The sequence below is a fragment of the Dufourea novaeangliae genome, unplaced genomic scaffold (assembly GCF_001272555.1).
Source record: "Dufourea novaeangliae isolate 0120121106 unplaced genomic scaffold, ASM127255v1 scaffold133, whole genome shotgun sequence".
NCBI lineage: Eukaryota > Metazoa > Arthropoda > Insecta > Hymenoptera > Halictidae > Dufourea > Dufourea novaeangliae.
Window position 1 is genome coordinate 677,500 of NW_015374011.1, and position 5,987 is coordinate 683,486.

Genomic DNA, 5,987 nt, shown 5'->3' on the forward strand with positions numbered 1-5,987 from the left:
ATCGTGATACGGTGTTAATATGCCCGACAAGTCCAGCTTAATGCGTTCTCACGCGATAAGAGAAGTCGCGAAACAAACGCTTTCTTGGACGATCGCTCGACCCGCGCTCGTCTTTCCGCGTTTCTCTTTTTCTCTTTAAAATCGATCGTTACCCCCATGTAGCAGCGTTTACACGATAGATCTACCTAGAAATCGTCGATCGGGACGAGTATGTACAAAACAGTGTTACGCAACGGTTTTTCGTTTGGAAAATCCGAATTCATTCCGTCGTTATCTATCGTACTCCGAGAGTTCTCTTAAAAACATTCCTTTCGTCCCAAGACTTCGGAATAACACCTTCACGATAGGAAATAAAAGAAAATACAGCTCTATGATATGTATTATAAAGAGGAAAAATAGATAAACAGATTCAGAAGGCAAACAAGATAATAATCCGGTATTGTGTAAATGTCAAGGTTTAATCGGAAACGTGTTCTATCGTCGTTCAAAACCTAAAGTTCATACGGACAAGGAAAACGGAATCGGCTCGAATGATACTCGATTTCCTCGTGTGTGATCGATTTCCTCGATATCGTGTGACTGGTCCCCGGAGAAATCCGATCGTTTCGCGCGCGGCGAGACACCCGTTAGAATTTCAATCAGAGTGGATGCGTCGATCCAAGCCTGCCTTTCCAGGCAAACACCATCGGTTACTGACTGGAGGAGGCGTATATACTTAGCCAGGCTGATGCGCACACGGGGGATCTCCACGTAGGTTGCGCACGTAAGCGCATTTTACCTATAGAGGTGAGTGTGCATGCACCTTTCACTAGCGGAAGTGAACAACTGAGACAAACGCGTGAGAGCAACCCGGGTCATCGTGTTGCCTCTTCTTTCGTAGAAGGTATCGGAGGGCGATCTACGACTGGGCTCATGATACGGTGATCGATCACGGACAATCTGGCTGGTAATTATCGACCTTTTGATTGCCCGTGTCGCGTGGGATCGAGGAAGTCTCGAAAACGTTGTCGTTTCTGAATTATACACGAGGAAGTCTTGAATTCTACAGGACAGACGACTGAATTTCTAAGAACTCATAGTCTATTCGCGAAGATAAGTTAGGATCTTTTGATTCCTGTGACTCGTAGAGGTTACACGAGGTTCGTCGAAAAATTCGATCGATCTATTCCCTCGTAAAACACGACGGAATCGCGTGAAAGTTATATAATAAGCAGGAGATAGCTCTGGGATGTGTGAATGATTGTAAATGGAAATGCGGATAATTACCACCGATTTCGATTTATCGTTCCATGGGAGTAACTATGGAAAATCGGCCGAAGAATCCGGTAACCGTGTGACTCCGCGTGGAATAATCTCGAGGCACTAAATCACTGCGAGAACACCACGCAGAGTATAGATGCAATAAACTTACCGCACATGTCGCGTTTCACATTGAATCAGTGTGTTGAATAACGGTACAGAGTGGATGAATATTAACGGAGTTTTTGTTAGACGTTAACGTGGTAACGTTGAATGGCTCTGGTTGGCTCGCAAATGAGGCGAGTGACGAGCAGTCTAGGCGGAAGAAAGTCCAAATTTAGTTCAGAGTATTCGTTCCTCGAGTTCTTGACTGTTCCAACTCTATTATTCAAAAAAAATTTAGTCAATCAATCTACGTCTCATTGGCCAAAAGAATACAAATTCACCATAATATAAAGAAAGTTCAACCTAGAAAACAACAAATATTCTTTTACGCCCTAATTCCGAAACTTTGAAAGCTTTTTTTCATACAATTTTCTTAAATATTGTAATAAATAGCTGTTCGGTTGATAATATTATAGTGTGTTTGATTATTTCACTACTTTCCTGCTTCTATAATATTACATTTTATAAAGTTTAAATTCGTGTATCTCAGTTTAGAAAATAATGAAAATAGAACAATTAAGAGTTCTAGTTTTTCGTTTTAGCAACGAAGTGTAATTTTTATATATTAGATATTTATGAATAATTGCAGCTTGAAGGCGAAGGACTTGGTTTAAAATTTCTATTACATTACTGTCACTTATCCTTCTATTCTCCAATCATATCCCACTTATCCTACCCATCTTCATGTATCACTCCCTTTCTTCTCTAAATCTCCTTAGTTTTTCTACCTTTCGTAACCAATTTACTACTTTCTCTTCCTTCCTTCCACATAATACTTCCTTTTCAGAGAATTGTACAATTCCATTTTAATCGAATGATTACTTTCCTATTCGAGACGAATTTCTCCACTAGATAAGATGTTAACTATCAAACAATGCTCCAGGATTCACCTACAAATGTCCAATTACCTACATATTGTACTCCTTCTGCCCTGACACACACCAATTACCCTTTTAGTACCTGCAATTGATTAACCCCGGGGTCTGCCGGTTTCCGTGAACCAGACGATTTTTCGATGGCTCGCAGGGGAATGGTAAGGTCGGGAGCGTGGGTTCTCAGGGTGCATCGTGTCGCAGGAAGAAGGAAGTCCGTGAATCGATCTTGGAATTGAACGTACCCAGGTAACGGTGGAACCAATGGAGAAGACGAGCGTGCCGGTGAAACTCGAGCGTGGTCTGGGCGACCTCTGCAAAGGTCGCTCCTCCACGGCACCTCGAAGAAAGTGATCCGATAACTATTAACCGGGCAAAAGTAACCCGAGTAAATTACTTTTCGGTCTTTCTCGCGATTTTCATCGGTGATTTGTATCGTCCTTTCCGTAACACAATCCATGGGAACATCGGTAATTAATCCTTTCAGACTTGAATTTTCATTTAAAAGCAAAAAAATATTTGATTACACATTTTAACTCAGTAGATTGATTAAAACATGTTTATATGTCTTATAATTTTGTGGATATTAAATGTTCACACATGTGTACGTTAAGTCTCAAGTATCGTATGGCACCTGAGAGAGTAGAAATGAGGAAAAAAAAACATACACAGCACTTTATCACTTGAAACTGAAAAAGACATGTGGAAAATTGTACTTCTTTCAGGTTCAATTATTTCATCAGAACATGGAAAAATTCAAATTTATTAGAAAAATATGGATCTGCAACACACTGTATGTAAAACTTTATGTGAAATTGTAAGAAACTTCGTGTATACAAATGTGACCACCAGGTCTGAAAGGGTTAAGTATCGATTACCAAAGGTGTATTGTAAATGATGATTCATCATTGAAAATGTCTTCCGTTTGTCGTTCAAAATATTTTCTTTCCGAGGAAATTCGTTATCGCGAAGTGACCAGTCCACCTGTGGTCCCGTTGCATGTCTGGATAATTAATAATTAATTACCGAGAAGTGCGATAATAATTGCGGTTGTACAACCGGTTTACATAAAAGAAAAAATTGACCGATCTCGCGGCTAATTACGCGAATGGTAAAAGTACGGGGGAAAAAAAGGGGACGGTGAGGAGAGCATTTTAATGGATGTTACGCGGTGCCAAATAAGCATTTTGAGCCGGAAAGGAAAGCGGTGAGATTAAAACGGTGCCAAGCTGATTAGAAAGAAGCGAAAGGAGCGAAACAACGAACTCTCGCGAAACAGCTGCTATCGTGAATATTTAACGTCTTCTTGAAAAAAAGACAAATAATAAGAATAGTTTCTCTTGAATTCGATAAAGTGGGCCGAAAACTTTACGATCGGATGCTAAAATTTTCGTTGTGAAATTATGGAAAAGAATTCTTGAATAAAGTATTAACAACATTCCACGCTATGAAATTCACTAATTTAATCGCCACGATGATATAGTGGTAATAAAGCACTAAAAAGATGCATTTATATATTGATACTTAATCATATCTTGGACAATTCGGAAACGTAAAAATTTTAAAGAACCCAAGCTGTTTTTTCCGTTAGGAATGATTTTAGAATGCGGATTACTTATCCATCACCGTTACGGTATCCAGAATGTTGGTCAATTGTTGAGTAAACACACGTCTGATAATTCTAACTCGTGTCCGTCCAGTCCTTGTCATATAGTCTCGACACTTTCATCGATGTTTTCTACGTTCTCTCTTAATTCCTTCAATTTCAATTCGACAGGTAGCGAAGTAGTTTTACGGTTATATAATTAAGTAGTTTCAACAACAGTGAAGATTATTCGAGGAAGAGTCGCGAAGAAAGTGAAGTCGTGGTTGAAGTAACACTATATGCCTTATTACTAGCTAAACTAAAGAGTAAACAGAAGAATGAAATTCCAAATAATTATTACTCGACGATCCGCAGGTTGCTGAAAAAAAATAAACAGTCCCCGTCGTGTTTATACCGATCTGTGTCTCGTCCGGTATAAAACCAACCGGAAGCGTTCCTCTAGTTTTCACATATCACAGTGATAATTACGTACATGGGAAGATGTTCACAACGCTCCTCTGGGACGTCTGGTCGTAATACCGATCTTTGCTACTCCATACACCATGTATCGTCCACTTATTGGTGCGTTTCTTCGTTTCGATAAACGCGTCCGACATCCAGTCTTCGACATAAATCACTCGCCACAACCCGTACGACATCTCCCTCGAAGTGAACTAACAGACAGAGGAATAGTGAAAGTGATCATTACGATCAATAGAGATCGTTCGGGAACTTCTTAATTTTCTTCGTTGATTTAGATGGCACCCCGAGAACAAAGATAAAAATTCGAAATAATAATTTTAAAAAATTGAATTTTATTTAATAAATAAAAATTCGAAATAATCTACAAGGCTAGAAAAAAAGTGTCAGTTCGATCTGTTTCTTCCTCTGGGAAATCCCGACGAGACATCAGCAGACGGAAAACTGATGGTCTTATTGTTAAAATGTGTGCCGTACATTGGCCTTCCTGGGTTCTGCAACAGGGACAAGAAACGTTTCGTTCTTATTATTTCGATAAACATCGCACGATGTAATAGCAGAGATACGTCAACAAGAGTTCTCATTAAGGTTGTTGCGAGCTCGCCGGGACTCTGCTCTCACAGTGATACTACCTGCTTGTACCAATTTCTCGTCGGTGAGATCATTTTATACCACCTGAGCCACCACCGCTCCTGATTGCTCTACGACGAATCAGATTCGTCGGTTATCTGACGCTTTCATCATCGATTTCGTTCCTAGGGCGATTGACGCTACCGGCCCTTCTCTTCTTTGCGATTCCCCATAATTCGGTTGGATCACCATTCACGTTGACTTTAGAGAAATTTCATATTGAAACAAGCGTTGTCCTGGTATGACCTGGGGCAGAATTGAGCACAGTTTTATTCAAATAATAAATAGTGAAACGGCAATATCTACAATCATCACCTTTGTCATTTAAACACTGACTGGAGATTAAATAATTGTTTGCCAAGTGTCTGGTCATTTAAGAAGAAATATCATTTTATAATAAAAATCGGAATTTCCACGTTAAATAAATTAAAAATAACAAAATACTTTCTTCATCTTTTATTCGTTCGACCTGGTGCCAACTTCCTATTAATTATTCATCGAGGTCCACAATTCAATTTATGTCTGAAGGGTAATTAAACTTGCAACTTGCTGGATTCTAAGCTCAATCACAAACCATCTTCCATTTTTCAACCAGGTCACCTAGTTCAGTCCTAAACATCGCTGAGATTGTTCGAACCGTATACCACAGCGTCTGGAAGGGAAGCATCCTTTCTTGAGCAACAGTTCAGGCTAAACGCAGGCCTGCTCCGTTTCCCGTAAGCAATTTTGCGTAATCGTAGTAGCCCCTTCAGTTACCTGCAGATCGCTAACGAGTGCCATATTACCACAGATTTTCCTTTCGCAGTCGTTCCTTGAAACTCATCGTGAACCAGCAGAGAAATCCCTGAGAGGACCTAGACATTGCATCGAAATTGAACGATGTCCTTTGCGACTGTATTCCCAGACTTTCCTTCGATTCTACTCCTTGAAACATCTAGAACACTTTCAGAGGGGTCTAAATGCTCCAGATCCAACCCTCTAAGTAACCCTTCTAATGAAGTACGCGTTAAGAAAAA